Raw genomic sequence first — 19354 nt, forward strand, 5'->3', positions numbered from 1 at the left:
GTGTGTGTGTGTGTGTGTGTGTGTGTGTGTGTGTGTGTGTGTGTGTGTTCCCTCCTCTCTTTTTGCTTAGGATAATTGAAATGTCATTTTATCTTGGGATATTTTCTTTATTCACCAGGGACATGGAAAGTTAAAATATTGGAGAATTTCCTTTTCATCATTTTGAACATAAACAACTTTTCATTGCTTTAATATGAAGTGTTTTCTTTGTTAATCCAACAGAGATTAATGCCTGGAATGCTAAATTGTATGCTTAAGGGAAAAATCATGATGGTCCATGGGTAATATATTTTAGGCAAGACTAAAGCAATAGAGTGGCATTATATCATAGCCTAAGAGCTTTTTCTTGCTCTTGAGAACAGCTGGAAACATAAAAGGTAGCCTGAATCACCAATGTAAGAGATTTCAATTATCCAATTAATGCCTGGGAATCCTAGAATTACATTTACAGGAAAGAGTTTAAGCATCTATGTTTAGATGATTCAAAAAATGATTTCTGATCTTCAGAGCAAGCTTCTTGATAATTAAAACACCTCTTAGATTGATATGAAAAGATCTAGGTCTTTAAAAATTTGCATTAATAAATAAAATCATTTGTCTTGGTTTGGATTTTGTACTGGAAAGTGCTGCAGCTGAATGCATAGAACAAAATTCTGACTATTCAATAAGCTGCAGGTTTATTTACTTCATAATTCTCCATAGACATTTATATCTACATTCTCCATTCTAATTTTTGGGACTATGAGGCATTACAATAAATTCTCTTCTCCCAGATAAGAAACACATACATGCATGTATGTGCATGAACATGAACTATGGTTCATTTTACCTGGAAAACTGTTCCATGAACCTGGCACATAAGATTGTGGCTTTTTTGGAAAGAATAGTTTCATTTAGCTCTTTTTGGTTATATAGTTACATAAAGTATGTCTGCTGTTTCATACTAGTTTCTAGATCTCCTTTTAACTCATGAGGCATAGTTTTAGTCAACTTTTCCTTGGGCTTAATTTCTTCTAATTCTATATTTGAAATAAAACACGAGTTTCTTTAAATTAAAAACAGGAAATTCTAAGCCAGAAACTATTTCTCTTCCTTCAGATATAGATCTTGAGGATACTAGTATCTTGTAAAACTTAAAAAAAAAATCTGTGAGATCTTTTTTAAATCCAGACCTGGTTATATAGCACATTAATAAATTGTCCTGTCAACCTCCAGGACATGGGTTCAACTCCAATTGGTTTAATGGCCACAAATGTTTCCTTAGAAGAATTCCGGATTTCTGGATGGAGGAAGGAATGTCAGGGATTCTCAGGGCAGGCTTGAGAACCCCCCCTCAGAAGGTGGTCTTGGGAGGTAATCACACCCTGCTGATAGGATTTGGCAGTTAAAATAGATGGAGGTCAGCCTGTCATTTTGTCTATTTAAATAAGTCACTTGTGATTAAGGATAAGCAGCAAGTTTTCTTTTCTTTCTAACTTTTGGGTCCTTGCAAGCTCTGATCTGTTTCTCTGATGTTTCTCTCCTTGAGTATTTCTCTCTCATTTTCTCTTGCCTTTAAATGGAAAAAAGTTCATGTTTTTGGAGCTATGGATGGGGGACAATTTATCACTTGATTCCATTCGAAGTACAAGAAATTTCCATTCCAGAACTCTTACTACATACCAGATACTTTGTGACATCTAGAGAGAATCTAAACTTAAGACAGGAGTGTTTGCTCTTTCTTTGTTAATAAAAGTCACTAGAATCTGTGTTATGTAACAGAGTTCATGATAATTTCTCCATCTGCAGAGGTACTTTGGTAGGTTAACTTATTTTCTTCATTTGAAAAAATTAATTGATATCTGTAATTTTATACAAATCTCCATGAGGGCTGCATTTGCTTTCTTGGTGATAAAATAGCACGTCCTTGTGAGATCATGTACTTTTTTAGTAAAAGTGTATTGGGTGTTACCTAACATAGAATCAATGATACACAAATATTTGCATCTGCCAACTTATTTGGCAAATTCTTTGCTGAATGTTATTCTGAAATAATGTTTCTCCTTCTTAGAGGCTTTCATCCGAAGATCTTCTACCTCCACATGTCTAGTTAATACTCTTCCTCCTGCCCTCACCATTACAGAGGCAGGCCTTGCAAAGGGGCCGTACTTCATTGAGTGAAAGTGGACCAGACACAAACCCACCTATCTCTTGGGCCTTCTCTCAAACCCCTATCTTTTATGCAGGATTAATTTGATGGTATTCACCATAGCTGCATCACATATTTCTTTCTGCCCTGGGGCAAGAACCTCAGGCTTCTCAAAACACGCATTGCCTGGAAGTGCCAGTGGGTTACAAGTCATGGCCAACCGTTAGCCGATGGCAAACAAGAGCTAATGCACCCCTAAGGCAGGTAATTCTGAAGGTCATTCTACAGGGCTCTGCAACATTTCCTAGTGGTGATGAGCCCAGGTGGTCTGAGTGATGATCTGTGCACTGTGTATTGAAGCTTCCCAGTCTTCAGCTTGGTATCATTTCTCCAAATAAACTATATTCTCTCAGGCTCTGCTTTCTACAGAAACCTAACCTAAAATAACACAACACAGTGTAAAACAAAGCAAGAGCTAGATCTCTCTTCTGGTATCACTTGCTGCCTCATATCATAGTTATTTAGGTATAGTTCTCTCTCTCCTAAGAAACAGTTTGCTTTTTAAAGTTGCAGCAGGTATGGTCAGCCCTTCTTTTGTGTCAAGCTCTTAGCCAGAGCTGAGGGTAAAACATTGGAAGATAAGATGCCACTCCAAGGAAAGAACCTGAAGTCTAGTGTTTACCCTCTGGAGCTGTCACCAGAGAAGCATAGCAAATTGTTTTTTAAAATAGCCAAATGATGTTTCTTAAATTCATATAGAATTTCTTTGATTAAAGACGTTTATGCCTGTGTTAGTTACAGGACACAACCTTTTACATAAAAAATCTGAGTGCTGTGGGAATCAAATAGGAAGCCTGGAGATATATACATCAGAGAAGGTGTTCTCTAAGAGATCTTTTGAGTGAGATTTAGCAAGGGCTGAAAGGCCTGGGGTGAAAGAAAGGAGAAAAGCATTCCATGAATAGAGAATGGGAAGAGAGAGGGAGAATTTGGGGGTTCCGGAGCATGAATAGGTAACTGTGGACACAGAAAGCAGCTTTTACCTGCAGAAATTAACATTCTGTGAAGGTTCCATAGGTGTTCCTATCACTTAAATTTCCTATCCTCACAAAAAATTTGGGGATTGAATTGAGAAATTTTCATATTGCTTCTAGAAGTCAGAGGTTCATACCACACAGTGTATTAAAGATCCCTTCAGAAAAACTGCTGTCTATAAAAAATAACACCCCCACCCCCAAAAAGCACCCCACAAGTTTGTAGAACTGAGCTTTTTCCAAATTGTGTCTATGAAATGTTTTGCCCCAGGACACTGTTCAATCATATTGCATCTTGCATAGACTGGATCTTTGGAAATTCTTGGGAAATGAAGCTGATAGGAGTGGGGGTGACGTGTGGCATGGTGGCAAATCTTGCATACTAGATAGGTGCATTTGGATTTGCTATGTCAAACAGTAGATGCTACCGTGTCCTTCTTGGAGACAGGAAGAGGGTTTCTTATAAGATCATTTAGCACCCCAAAGTCACATTTCCAACCTCATATTGGCGTTATCATCATGTTGATACGTTAGTTTTATGTCCATTGTTGGAAAGGCAGTAATATAACAGCTAATTTCATAGTCAGATACCTATGTTCAAATCCTTCTCTTCTTCCTTTGTGACCTTGGGCCATAGCTTCTGTTTCATCACCTATAACAAATATGGGCATGATGATATTGTTCATAACTCAGGGTTGTTGGAAGGATTAAATGCAATAAAATAATGAAAGCACCTAGTAAAGTAATATAAAGCACGTGACCAGTAAAATGTAGCACATTTACTTTTACAGAAATAGTGTTGTGTAATAGAAAAGACACAGACTTGAGGACAGATGGTCCTAAGTTCAAATCTTGTCATTGTCCTATTCTGGATAGGCCCTAAACATTAGTGTTATTATGGTAAAAAGGAAATAATAATAATAATATATACCTATAGGATTATTGTGAGCATTAGAGGTTTTGATAAAATATCAAGGACATAGAAGCTGCTCAAGTAATGGTTGCTGATAGAATTATTTGCATAGATTATATAGTATTCTTCTGTTCCTTAATAGAAGTAGTATATTGCTCCAAAAGCTTCCCTAATCTTTTTCTGAATTTGCCTGAATTCATCCAGTGGTTCCTGCTAGGCTGAAGGAAACACTTGTGCTGATTATTGGATTATTGAATATTACTAAATGTTTTCTAAATGAGTGGATACATAAATTAATATTCCTCTAACTAGGGATTTTACACAGTGAGACACTGACAGAAAATATATAAGTGACAGTGAAACTGATTAGCCCATGGTGGTTATCTTTGTGGTATAGATAGAGAAGCTAAAATCTAAGCAAGTTTAGAGTCATGTTTATATATTTTGTTCTTGCAAATTATATTTAGATCTAAACCCACTGCTTGTCATATTTATTATTTTTTAAATGAAAAAGATAGGATAGGAATACAATACTAAACTTTCCTTGTTGGTATCTGTATCATTTTCTAGGGATTTTGTCAAGGAGAAGATTTAAATTTTCATTTTTAGTAAGATATGGTAATAAATATTTTACTCTAAAACATTTCGCACTGGAAAACGTAAATTTATAAAATGAAGACTGTTTTTCCCATATCAATGTCAAACAACTAAGATTTCTCAACTCCTCTTCTGCTTTCCTTCATTTTTTTAGATTATTGCCTTATCAAGTTTTTAATTCAGATCGGTCCTGGAAAGATGGTTTTGCCAGGTGACATATAACTTGTGATTGTGTTGTGTGTGTAATATGCTCTTTTGTATGAAGACTTACATAGGGAATGTTTTTAAAAGAAACATTTAAGATTTAGATTGTAGTCTACACCATCTGAAATATGCCATATAAGGCACATAAGATCATGTGACCACAAAATACTTTTCTTAAAGAGGTATCTTCCTATGGGATGAATATCTTATTAAAAGGACATAGACACAACATGATTGTTTTCTTCCAGTGAGACCTATTTCTCTAAAAACTCAAGGATGAATTAGCCAATTGCAGAAGCAAACATTCTTGCTTCAAATCTTGACCATGTTAATGTCCTTATGTCTAAATATCCTTTGTCAGTGTACTGAAATTTTGAATTTTATAGTTATAAAGGGTCTGAAAGTAATTCCTCCTATTTGTGAGTTCTTTTAGAATTTTTGAAACCTTGTCACACATTTCATTCTTGTTGAGGAGTCTGGTGAATTACCTTCACATTTCAAGGGATATGGTATTTGGGTAAAAACCTCAAATACAGTGACAAAAACAGTCAACACAAGTGTTTTATTAACCACAGTGGTACCTAATTCCCCACTTACACAGTTGTTCCCAATGCTTACCCCTACTCTTCCAGCCCCAGGCAAACAGAGCAAATGGCACTCTAGATAGACAATTGGAATCACTTTGACAAGACATATTTAAGGTTGCAATGTAACATAGGGTGTGTTTAGAGCAAAGCCCATTCTTTGCTGTTTTCCTCTTTGTATATAGACTAATTTCTAAAAATTACTCAATTAGGATACAGCATGAATTGTAGAACAAAATTTTGGTGACTCTGTGTGTATGTGACTTTTAATTTACAATATGTACTAGGTACTTGAAAGAAGATATTCTGGGGGCGCCTGGGTGGCGCAGTCGGTTAAGCGCCCGACTTCAGCCAGGTCACGATCTCGCGGTCCGTGAGTTTGAGCCCCGCGTCTGGCTCTGGGCTGGTGGCTCGGAGCCTGGAGCCTGTTTCCGATTCTGTGTCTCCCTCTCTCTCTGCCCCTCCCCCGTTCATGCTTTGTCTCTCTCTGTCCCAAAAATAAATAAAAACGTTGAAAAAAAAATTAAAAAAAAAAAAAGAAGATATTCTGGATTTCATCCTTAGCTATTTGCATAAATCCTAAGGTGTTTTTTTTTTAATCTCTGTTGTTCTTTAAATACACATGCATAAACTCATACAGGCATCAGGAAAGGGAAGGAAAACAACCTGACAATTTCATGTAATGAAGAACAGATTAAAGCTCACCAATTTGAGATGTTATTATACTTGGGAATTTTCAAAGACAAGAGTCATAGTCTCTGAAGCCTGAAATTGGAGCACCTTATTCAAAAAAAATTTTTTTTAATGTTTATTTATTTTTGAGACAGAGGGAGACAGAACGCGAGTGGGGAAGGGGCACAGAGAGAGGGAGACAGAATCTGAAGCAGGCTCCAGACTCTGAGCTGTCAGCACAGAGCCCAATGCAGGGCTCGAACCCATGAACCGTGAGATCATGACCTGAGCCGAAGTCGGACGTTTAACCAACCGAGCCACCCAGGCACCCCAGAAATTGGAGCACCTTATTGGTCTCAAATGAAAATCTTGCTGCACATTTGTATTCTAAAATAAGAAAAATATCTTTAGGGCAAGAAATGAGAATCCTAAATAGGTTGTTTTACATGTGCAAAACTTGATTTTCAACCCAAATTTCACAGTTATAATAGGCAATTTTACTCTTCTCCAACTTAGTGGTATCCACACAGCCAAAAGCCCTTTGAAAATGTGTATCTTGTTTGGTATTTATCTAAAATATTAAATAACATAGCGCTCTTTGACAAATATATTGAATCATATTGTCCTGACTGGTTTGTTGGGAGAAAAATAAAAGTGGAAGAAGTTGGTATTGGGGAGGGAAACTAGTATTCTGTGACAGAATTGGCCTCTAATCTGGCAGAAAAACAAAATAGTTAAAATTTGAGAAGGCACTTTAGGTCTTATAATAATCATCAACTAAAAGAAAGATGAGGTCTAAAAATAGGGATGAATAATTAACAATCTAAAAATAGACTTGGCTAGCCATATGGAAGTCATTACAGTCTAGAGGTTAAAGGGGCTGAGGAGAATAAAAAACAAATCAAATATTATTGCATATTAAATGTACTACCTATAAACATAGTCTGTAAATGCTTAACAGAGTTCAGCTCCATCTAAGATATTTGATACAAGAAAAATATAAAAGCACAAATAATCATTTCCTAATTGATCAAAGAGTTTTTCTTGTGAAGGTGCTTTTGGCTCCAATCCAAAGTGCTCCTTTTGGTTTAAGATATGATGGGGAGTGGGGGAGAGGGGAAAGTAGGTGATGGGCATGGAGGAGGGCACTTGTTGGGATGAGCACTGGTTATTGTATGGAAACCAATCTGACAATAAATTATATTAAAAAAAACAATTAAAAATGAAAATCTTGAGTTTAAGAAAAAAAAGATACGCTATTGATATGATGGGGATTCTGTCTTTCATAAGGGGGAAAACATAGTGATTTTTAGGTCACTTGTTATATTTAAAATAAACAGTAATACTTCCAATATAAACAGCATTGCCCTAAGAATAAATAATTATACAAAAAAAAAGAGACTGTCAACAGAGATGTAACTAGCTTATGGATCTAGCATATGCTGAAGGGTTCTTATTTATTTTTTTAATTGATTAAAGCGGTCAGTGTGTAATTTTCTATGTGTTTGTTGTTACTTTTGGAAAATGGAGGAAATGTTATCACAGGGGAATTATTATCAGGATTGTAGAATTTCTAGGCCTTTTTTTTTTTTTTTTTTTTTTTTCACCTCTTACACTTCTGGGTAACACAATTGCCTGGAAGGCAATGGGAGGGATCTTAAATCTGCTTACTATAGTTTTGAGCTTCTGGTTTAAAAAAAATGAATGTGTGAAGGAGTGATTGGAAGCTGACTAAAATTGAAAACAATTTAGTATGCTAAAGTGGAAAGAAGATAGGTGTGCTGTTTGAGGCTGGTGCCAGATTGGAAATCAGACTCTTCCTTGTATCATGTATACAACTTGGTCAAGAGATTTGTCTTTCTGAACCTCATGTGCCAATTTCTACAAAATGAAAATAATGGTTTCTTGGTATTTATGTTGAGTATTGTAAGTATTTTGTGAATAAAAATACGTAAAATCTTCAGGAACCTAGGGCCATGGTACATAACAATGGCTTAATAGATGACAGTAGTTAGTAATAGTGTTGTCTATCAATTTAGTCTCAGTTAACAAACCCTTAGGATGTTGACAAGACAGAAATGGCAAAGTTCAGGGGAGCCTGGGTGGCTCAGTCGGTTGAGCATTCTACTCTTGATTTCTGCTCGAGTCACGATCCTAATGTCGTGGGATCCAGCCCTGGGTTGGGCTCTGCACTGAGTGGATCCTGCTTATGATTCTCTCTCCCTCTGCCCCTCCCTTGCCCTGCATATGCATGCACTCTCTCTTTCTCTAAAATTAAAAATAAATTAATTAAAAACAAATTTAAAAAATTAAAAAAAAGAGAGATGGCAAAGTTCACCAAACACCTTGAAGCTTCATAGATAAGGAAAATTATTTCTTTCTAATTTGCAGTTCTGCCATTTAAATTTCAGGAATTTTTCATGATTCTCCCTATTGGTTTTTAATTATTTTTTGCTTTCTTAAATAAGGGCATTCAATCAAGATGAATTTTTCATCCTATTAATATCAGTGCCCATATAATAATTCTTATCTATGTTTTCTTTTTGTTTTCTGTCTTCATCTGCATATGATTTCTTCTGATTCATAAATAAAATAAATGATAAAGCCTAAAGAATTGTACAAATGGGTATATAGAAATCAAGTCTTCATAAAAGATTTTGCTAATTTATTAAGTATTTTTTCCTAGCTAGCTTACCTATTCTGTTACTGTTATCCATAGGATCTTTCCATCAGATTTCTTAAATGGTTGCTATTTGTGGATATGAAAGTATTTCCAGGAATGCTTGAGTGGCTCAGTCGGTTGGGTGTCCGACCTCAGCTCAGGTCATGGTCTCACAGTTCATGGGTTCGATTCCCGCATCGGGCTCTATGCTGACAGCTCAGAGCCCAGAGCCTGGAGCCTGCTTCGGATTCTGTGTGCATGTGTATGTGTGTGTCTCTCTCTGTCCCTCCCCCCTCACACTCTCTATCTCTCAAAAATGAATAAACATTAAACAATTAAAAAAAGAAAGTATTAATTTCCATAAAATGACACTACCTTATTGAATTACCTTTTTAGTTGAATCTTTAAATTTCAGATGTTATTTAGTTGGTCAAGTTATCTGAAAAGTGTGATGATTTTTGTTTTCAATTTTATGCTGCTAAGTTTTCTCTCATATAATTATATTGGTACTACCTCCAGTAGAATGTTAAACATTTGTGGTGATAATAGACATCATCATATTTTCCCTGACGTTTCTGAGAGTGTCTTTAGTGATTTCCTGTATTACAAGTATGATGTTATCTTCTGGACTGTGATAAAATGCCTTATTAGCCTAGGAAAGTGTCCATCTGTTGCAATTTTGTTGTGTATGTTTATCAGAAGATATTTTGGATTTTGGTAAATTTTTAGTGTTTTTCCATTTTTAGAGCTATTAATATATATGATGAATTATATTGTGTTTATTAAAATTAATGACTTTTAAAGATCTGAACTTATAACCATATATACTCACTCATAGTATTTGACATTTGAAAGCTTGTCTTTGTTGAAAGATCTATATACAAGTCATTTTGGATCCCATTCTTTTTTTCTTTTTTAACGTTTATTTATTTTTGAGACAGAGACAGAGCATGAATGGGGGAGGATCAGAGAGAGGGAGACACAGAATCCGAAACAGGCTCCAGGCTCTGAGCTGTCAGCACAGAGCCTGATGCGGGGCTCAAACTCACAGACTGCGAGATCATGACCTGAGCCGAAGTCGGCTGCTTAACCCACTGAGCCACCCAGGCACCCCATGGATCCCATTCTTATTAGGTATAACAAAGTCCTTGTTTAGAAAAAAACAAACTGAAAATTTGAATATTTTATGAACAGAAACACTGTATAGCTTACCATATAAAGTGTATGTAGCTTAATAAAACTGATAATTGATCTTTTGTATTTTCTGTTTTTATGTTTTTTTTATAAACAGTAATGCATTTATGAGTTTCAAAATTTTTTTTAATGTTTAGTTTTGAGAGAGAGAGAGAGAGACAGACAGAGAGACAGAGTACAAGCTGGGGAGGGGCAGAGAGAGAGAGGGAGACACAGAATCCAAAGCAGGCTCCAGGCTCAGAGTGTCAGCACAGAGCCCAAGGCGGGGCTCAAAGCCACAAACTGTGAGATCATGACCTGAGCTGAAGTTAGTCGCTTAACCGACTGAGACACCCAGGTGTCCCATATTCAAAAATTTTTTTAATTAAAGATATACAGTCTCACTCCCTCTTGCACCCTTCTTCTTACCTCTCACCCTCCACCTTTCCATGGGTAACCACTGCTTTTAGTTTTTGTACATCATTCCAGAATATATAGACATATACTGATAGATATGGATGAAGATCCTTAATATCCCTTCCCCTGTTTACACAGTACATAGAATAGTGTGCATATTTTCTGAACTTTGATTTTTCATTAACTGTATCTTAAGAATCATTCTATCTCAATGGAGATAAAATCTTCTCATTATTTTTATAGTGACATATTATTTCATTGTATGGTATGTTTTTTACCATTCCCCTATTAGTGGACATTCAGGATGCTTTGAATATTTCTCAATTACAATATTGAAATGAATAGTTCCCAAAAAATCAAAATCTATATTGATAAAACTGACAAACAAGCTTGTTTCTCTACTTTGCAAAAGGAATGGTAAATTGATACAGTCCCTATAGACAGACATTTAGCAATAGCTGTCAAAATTACAAATGTCTTTTCTCCTTAACCCAGCAAATCCACTTCTGGGAAGAGATTTTCCTGTCTGCTTAGGTTTCAGTAGGGCGTGATTTAAAAATTGGGAAGAAATTCCTGATTTGGAAAGTCTTTTATTCTATTTAAAAGGTAATATGTGCTGAAGGCTTTAAAGAAGAGGATAGATACTTTTTAGGACATCTGTGTAGTAGTCTACCAGCATTCAAGACCCCTTCAAGCATCATAGTTTGAGTTTTTTGTTCATGCACTATTATCAGAAACAGATTTCTGTCTTAGACCAAATCATTTAGACCTACAAACTTTGCAGTTTTAAGTGCTTTCTGTCTACTCATACTCCAATTATTCCCATTATACTTCTCCCTTCCACCACCTCGCTCCTTGGCTTCACTTTGATTTTTTCCCTCAGCAGAAAAGGTCATTGCATTGGCAGAAAATTATCCGGCCTTCTTTTACTTATTTCTTCTACTCCCTTCCCAAATGATCCTCTGTGCTTTGAAAGCTGAATAGATATTTTGCTCTTTTTGGAGTTCCCTTTCTTCACCCTTCTCCATTTTGTAATTTTTAAATGTTATTTATATTAATTTATAATTAATTTTGTCAAATTACATATAACAAGCAAATAGAATAGGTTTCATTATGAAAAGAAACTGCTTCCACTCTTCAAATTAACTCCTCTCCTTATTTTATTCTCCAGAGGAAATCTCTTTTAATTTTTCTGTTCAAGTTCTCCTGGTTATGTTCTTAATCTTAAATAATGTAGTCCCACCACAAATTCCTAAATTATTTAGTTTATCTATGTTTTTATATGAAAAATGAGTATATGGCTCCTTTATATTTCTCCAACTCTCTGTCCCAATTCTTTTTTAGTTTGATTGATATTTAATCCTTATTTAATTCCATTGAATAACTTCATGTATTTTTAATTTATATACTTAAATCTTTTTCTTCTTCCATCACCATGAATTTCTTTCTCTCCATGTAAGATATGCTATTTTTTGTACTCACCCTTTCTGCCTCCTCTTACCATCAGTTCTACTTCTTATATCCTGAAAAATAGTTGTTAAGTTTGATAACATTTATGTTCTGTAACCACAGTCAAGTCTTCTCTGCTTTTTATGTAAGTCGAGTCTCACAGGAGAAATCTAATAACACATGATTATAATGTAATCCTTGTTCATTGTAGAGCCAAGTAATGAGTTATAATTACAGTTCTTTTCTACTAGTACAAGGTCTTAAACGTATTTGGAATTGCTATTTGAAGAATGTTTATAGTGCCAAGAGGTAATACAGTCCCACTTCTTATGCTAACTTGGGTGCTCCAAACTATGCTATCTCATGAAAAAATTTGATTTCATATTTGGACCATTACTTTCCTGCTTTTTGTCATCCAGTTATTGCTTGCCTTTTTTTTCCCCTATTGGGAGAATTACACTCCCTGCCACCCAACATCTTTGAAGACTAAAATTAAAACCTATCTTCTTCATGGAGCATGCCCACTGTGATATCACTGAGGCCATCTATCTTGGTACAAAGTATCTCCATGGGTAGGAGCATAAATTTATATATTGATTATGATTAACACTAGATAGTTTTACTTGGACCTATCACTAGTTTTTCAGAATCTTATTTTACATTTTCTGAGGTAGTTACTGTATGATAATGCTCTTGAATAACTGCTTTTTCACGTCTTGTACTACCTATTCTTTTTTCCACTCTAATACTTCAACAGTTCAGATTTTCCTATGGACCATAATTTAAATTAGTTGCTAATGCAGCTTCTAAATGGTAGCTATATCTTGGATTATTCTGTAGTCATCTTGATTCTATGTACAAGAAATGGCCCACTAGGAGTATATTAACAGAAATCATTGGTTCAAGGATCTCAAATGGGTTTTCTGTGTCAGTCACAGACACCCCTTCCCCCCCCCATGTCCCCCCCATGAACATTTAATCTTGTTCATGTCAGACTCTGCCTGATGAAGTTCTCCTTTTTTTCAAAGCCTTTTTCAAGTTTAATTACCTCCAGGGAGTTTCTCTGATCCCTCAACACTAAAACTGTCTCCTTTTCCCATGCCTTCCTTAAGCACTTCCTTAATATCAATTCTTGACTTTTAACAGGAGGTAATTAACAGAGGTCCTTGCATTGCATTCATATTTGTGTGTTATGCTCCATACTAGATGCATCTTCCTTGAGGGAAGGGTGTCCATATTTTATGTACCTCAATGAATCCACCACTGTAGGAACTCCAGAAATATGTTGACTACAAGATTGAATCTATAAAATGACATTAGTCATTCTCACTCTTGCTTACTTCACAGGAGCATGGACCTACCTTATTTGGAGGAAGGACTGCACAAATATATGGAGCTATTCTAAGATGTAGTTTGGTGTTATTTTTTTCATGAGCAGATGAGTGACCAAGAACACAATGTTCAGGATACATTTGAAAGAAAGAAATAGATGGAGTTGCAGCCCAATTGAACATCCCCACTTTTAGTGGAACAAGATGTGGGATGTTTCATTTTTGCCTGGGGGAAATTAAGACAAATGAAAGGGCAGACTAAAAAAAAAAGTCAAAATACATTTTATAGCCATGTATAAATTCAAACATGAAAGCATTTAGTCATTCATAGTACACATTGAAAAGTCTTCCTGGCCTGGCATTAGAGAAGAGATTGTATGTCTTAATTATCTTATGGGCCTTATTAAAATTGCAAGCTTGTTCCTTTCTGCTATGTGTACTGAGAACCACTTTTCACAGCTCAATAAATAATAATGGCATAATCATCAAGAGATAGGCACTTAGAAGTTTCAGGAGAAATATCCCATGGGAGGGGGTATTTATATATGGGAATAAGAATTTTCCCTCCCCTACTAACATGGCTTGGCTATATGAGCATGTAATATCTTTTAGGGAGTTGGGGAAGTTCAAATGTTGGCATTGCAGCTACATACTTGCAATAATGGAAATGAGAATAGGAATATCTATAATGATTTTATAATGCCAAGCTGTACTGGAATTGAAGGGAACACTAAGGTGGTTAAATAAGCAGACTGATGGTGTGGGGAAGATAGCAATGGGCAAATAGTTCCATCATAGTCTCAATTTCAGATCAGCACAGATTTAGTATTAGCATATCAGATGAGGATCATCTAGACCAGTTACTTTATTTTGTAGATGAAGTAATGAAGGGTTGAGGAAATGAATTTGTTCCCTGTACTGTTTTATCACCCCATATTTACACAATTTATACTTGTGAAAAGTAGGCTTCATACACCAGATATGCCCTTATCTTGAATAACAGAAGAGTTTTATAAATTGATAATTCATTAAATGTTTTTCTAATCCCAGTTTCTTTGTAAAACAAACAAATAACCCATTATGCCATTTCTTTTAATCTCAGGGATGGTAAGAATAAAATGACAACATTAAACAGTTATGTTTTTAATATTTCTTAGAAACTGGTATAAAATCAGGGACCTTTAATGTAGCAACCAAAGCAACCCTCACCCTCCAAAAGGGTCTGTGAATAGGGCTCAAGGGATCTATATATTGCGAGGGGGAAATTACATCTTATTCTTTGTAAGTTCTATTCAAAATTGAGCATTACTTTCAGTAATGAATGTGAACAACAAACCACAAAACTAGGATATGGATTATTGTCATATTGCATGAGAGTTATTAATAAGATTTTAGAACCTCATATTATGTTCTTCACTACTTTGAAAATACAGCAGCTACTAGACCCATTTAACAGTCACATATTAATTCATTAACAAAAAAAACTGTGTTTTACTACATCACAAATATTTTTTAATTACATTTATATAATTCGTTTCCTTTGTATTCCTATTTTATCTAATACTTTTAAAGACATTATTTTTAGGGGAGACCATTGACTTCACCAGATTGCCAAAAGACTGGTGGTGCAAAAGGGATTGTAAGTGCCTACACTAAAGAATACATTCAAATGTTTAGATTTTGTTTAGATGGTAACTCTTATTTCTTCCCATCTGTGTAGTTTTGAAACTAATTTTAAGAATGTTTTCTTCTTAATTCAAGCTACCTTGCTTACTAACATTGGTTTTCTATGCCAGTCCCCCATTAGAAAGAGATTAAGCTTGAGTTTCTTGCAGGAATTTTTATTGCCACTTCTAAAATGAGCAGAATTTTGTATTCTCCAATGGAAAGATCATTATTTTATAGAATAAATGTAATATCTTATCAAAATGGACTTCAATATGGGATTTTAAAGCATCTAATTTAATACTTGAGTTATTCCCAGTCTTCATCAATTATTGAAACAAGATCTGATTAAGCAAAGAGATCAAACAACACTACTCTGGAAGGAGTCATGCAAAGACATACACATTTTTTCACTTTATTCCTAAATACATTAAGTAATTTATAGTTGTTAATGAACCAGGCATAAATTATACAGCAAAGCTACTTACAACTTTATGTTGTTTGGGGTTAGAATGTTTCTTTTCTTGATTTAAAACAATGAATGAGACTGAGGAATTGTTTACTAAAGAGAATTAGGACTTAATCTTAGTAAATAATGTCTAGGATGTTATGAATTAAACATGTAAGATGACTCAATCTCTCAAATACCAATTCTGCAATAGGTAGAATTTTTAACAACTTGCATAGTTTTATTTATACCTTTCTAGATATCAAATGTTGGAGCCTGGGAAATAGGGGCCAGATGGCACAAGTCAAACTGAAATGTGCAAATCAAGCAACACTTAATACACTACTCACTTTTTACTCCCATTGTGAATGCAGGTTGGGGGGGTCTTAGAAAATTTTTCCTGGGGCAATCGTCTGGAAAGGCAAGGTGTAGCTGTCAGGTCTTCAGTTCTTTACATTTCAGTTTACAAATAACCTCCAGTGCTTTTTCTCATCTTTAGTCACTTGGTCTTCTAAATATGTGGTAGCTGTGACACAGTAGTGGCAAAATGATCACACATCATTACATAGTGCACATGTGATTATTTATGCCTTCTCAGCCACAGTGCAAGTTACAAGCAATTATTTTTCATCTCCTTGATGTAATTACCCTGTAATCTACAGGGACATGTAATTGCATGGACGGCTTCTGCACTGAATTATGCAGCTCTCAGGGACTACATGAGACCCTGGGAGCCTTTTACCAGCTAGCAGCTGGGCGGTCTCTTTGTGTAAACCTGGTGGCCTGAATATAAGGGCTATGCTGGAGGGAGATTTGCAACCCAGATGTGATGTGGGGCCACCAAGTAAACTGCCTAAGGGCTGCAGAGCCTGTGTGTTTGATATCCAACCTCAACAAATGGCGTCTTGATTTTCCATCTTCAGATTATGAAATGTCTGTGGTAGAAAAGGAAGCTCATATGAAAGCAAATATTTTCTTGGTCAAAAATTTCTTTAGGATTCAGGGATTTTTTATTCACCATTGTCACACTTCATATACCTAATAAATGTGTGATGCTTTAAAACTTGCCCGGCTTTATAGTAATACATGTGCTCAAAGAACATGATGAGTTGCTTTAGCATGATAAAATACAAAATAAGTATTACGTATATTATCCAAGAGACAGGAAATAAAGGCTTTCTTTCCTATCCTTTCTCCTTTTCCTTTTCCTTTTCCTTTTCCTTTTCCCTTTCCCTTTCCTTCCCTTCCCTTCCCTTCCCTTCCCTTCCCTTCCCTTCCCTTCCCTTCTCCTTTCCCTTCTCTTCTTTCACAAGGCACAAATGTGAAAGAACATTAAATAATCCGATGATGTGGTTGGTAATTTACTACTATTTCTAGTGTGCTCATCTAGAACGGAACAATTTTTAATCATTTAGCTATTTATTTATCAGGGTGACTTTTAAGACAGTTTCTGAGAGGCCAGAGTTTGTCCAAATGGGAGTCAGGGAAATTCTCAAAGGAGCAATTCTAGAGATTTGATGATCTGATCCTCTGGAAATAAAGCAAGAATTATATAAAGGAGAATCATTTATTCCTGTCTCATTGGCTGACTTCCTACTAGGAGAGTTGAGATTTCCATTGGCTTTACCACTTGGCTTGGTGATATATCCAGGTTCCTCTAATATGTGTGAATAAATGCATGTCACATGTTTCTTGTGGGTGCCCATTTTTTCACTTAATGCCAGAATTCTTGTAAAGTCAAATGAATTTGTTTGGAAAAGGAGAGTCTTTAACCAGGTAAAAGGTTTGTGGGAGAAGTCTAGGGAATCGGAGCTAAAGTAATGATAATCACTCTGAATCCAAAAGCAAAAAGGCAAACTCCTTGATTGATTAGCCTTTATTGAAATTTTCAAGTAAGTATAGTTATATAATTCATTAGTAGATATTTCAAATGGATGTGAATTCTGGAGATATTTTATAGTTTTTGAAGAATTTTAAAATAGCCTTGACCAAGATAAAGCTGTTTTGAAAATTTGTCTCTTGAATGGATCTCCTTCACCCCCAGCTATATTAAGATAAATTGACATATAACATTGTGTAAGTTGAAGGTGTACAATGTGATGATTTGAAACATGGATATATTTATTGCTAAATGGTTACCATAATAAGGTTATTTAACACCTAATTACTATTCATTTTTGTTGTGGTGTTGATAACATTTAGTATCTACTCTCGTAGCAACTTTCAAGGATACAATATAGTGTTGTTAACTATAGTCACCCTGCTGTATATTAGAGCCTTGCAACTTATTCATCTTCAAACTGAAGTTTATGCCTTCTGACCAACATCTACACATTTCCCCACCCCATGGCAACCACCATCTACTCTCTCTTTCTATCATCTTAGATTTTTGCGGTTCCACATAGAAGTGAGATCATGCAGTATTTGTCTTTCCTTATCAGACTTATTTCACTTAGCATAATGCCCTCAAAGTTCACCCATGTTGCGAATAGCAGGATTTCCTTTATTATTATTATTATTATTATTATTATTATTATTATTATTAATGAGGAATAATTACCTATCACCTACTACATTCTTTCTATCTATTGAATGGGTCTTTATTCAGCAAATGGGGTGGACTTTTTTCAGTATTATTTATATATGTTAACATTTTCATAATCTGTTAATCTGCATTATACTATAGTTTTATGATTTATTTATTTAGGAATGAACATACATAGGTAGATATGTACATAGAAGGATGGATGAATAGACAGACATAAAAATAGAGTGAAATTCCTTTATTGGCTTTCAGTATAGAACATTTATAGGGGAAACTCTTCTAAACCGTCTACCTCAAAAAAATTCTCTGAAATAACTTAAGATTTAATGTATACCCTAGTATTGAGATACTTCGATGGTTACTGTTAGCCATCACAAATAGTTTTAAACCTGCTATTGGCATTCATTACCTTATAAACCTTTAATTTCTTGTGTAATGATTTCCTTAACCCTAGAGTCATGTGCTAGTAAGTCATGTATTTTGATGATTGCAAACTGGATTTGTTTCACTTCAGGCTTTCCTTCATCATAGTGGCAACACTTGTGGAATAATGGCTATAGTTACGTTTTTTGCCTGTGGAAATGTTGCTTTGTCTCCCTCTAATCCAGATGCTAACTTCTCCTTAGGTTGCCATGGATTTTTGACTTTGTGAAATACTTTGAGATTTCAGATGTTTTGTATAATGTCACCACCAAATTCAGGGACTGCCAGTGAAAGAAGGAAGAGATTCAGATGAATCTGCTTGTGGTTTTGTGTGGTGTATAAAGGTCAGTGTTCAAAGGGCAACCCCCTACCATGGGGAATGCAAGTACTTGCTAACTAGAAGAGGCAAAGCTTTCCCTATGTGAATACCATTAAGGAGTGAGCTAAACGGGTTATTTTTCCCCTAAAATCATATTATTTAGTAACTATATCGCTATTGTAATTTGTGGAATTTATTGGAGTTTTCAACAGAAAAAGATATTTTAAATATTTGCCTGTTAACTGATGCCAAAAATCATAGCTTCACAGCCCTTATACTATAACAAGCAATTGATTTGCTTGCCTGCCACAAGCACATTCCTAATTCTATTCTACTCCTAATTCTATTAAACCCTCTAAACTATAGGAACTGGAATTATAATATACATTATATCCTAAATATTCTAAATTTGTGAGACTTCCCCCCATTTTGCTCCTAGAGTTGGATTTCATATTACTTTCTAAGGGCTTTAATTCATGTGTATAATTTGGTTAAATTAACCTAAACCAAAGTGATATTCAAACAAAATTGAAGGCATCCTACACAGTCAACAAAAGACAGGGCCTATCTTGATGAAGCTGTCTAGTGGGAGGAAGCATGGCCCAATGAGAGAAGAGCTTATGGTGTAGAGTTCTGTTGCCCATTATGAGAGCTAGTAGGCACCTATGACTATTGAGCACTTGAGATGTGGTGAATCCAAACTGAGATGTGCTTTAAATGTCCAATCCACATTTATTTTGAAGATTTAGTATAAATACAAGAATTTAAACTATCTCATTAATAGTTTTTA

This window comes from Herpailurus yagouaroundi, unplaced genomic scaffold (assembly GCF_014898765.1).
Source record: "Herpailurus yagouaroundi ecotype Mexico unplaced genomic scaffold, PumYag 196, whole genome shotgun sequence".
NCBI lineage: Eukaryota > Metazoa > Chordata > Mammalia > Carnivora > Felidae > Herpailurus > Herpailurus yagouaroundi.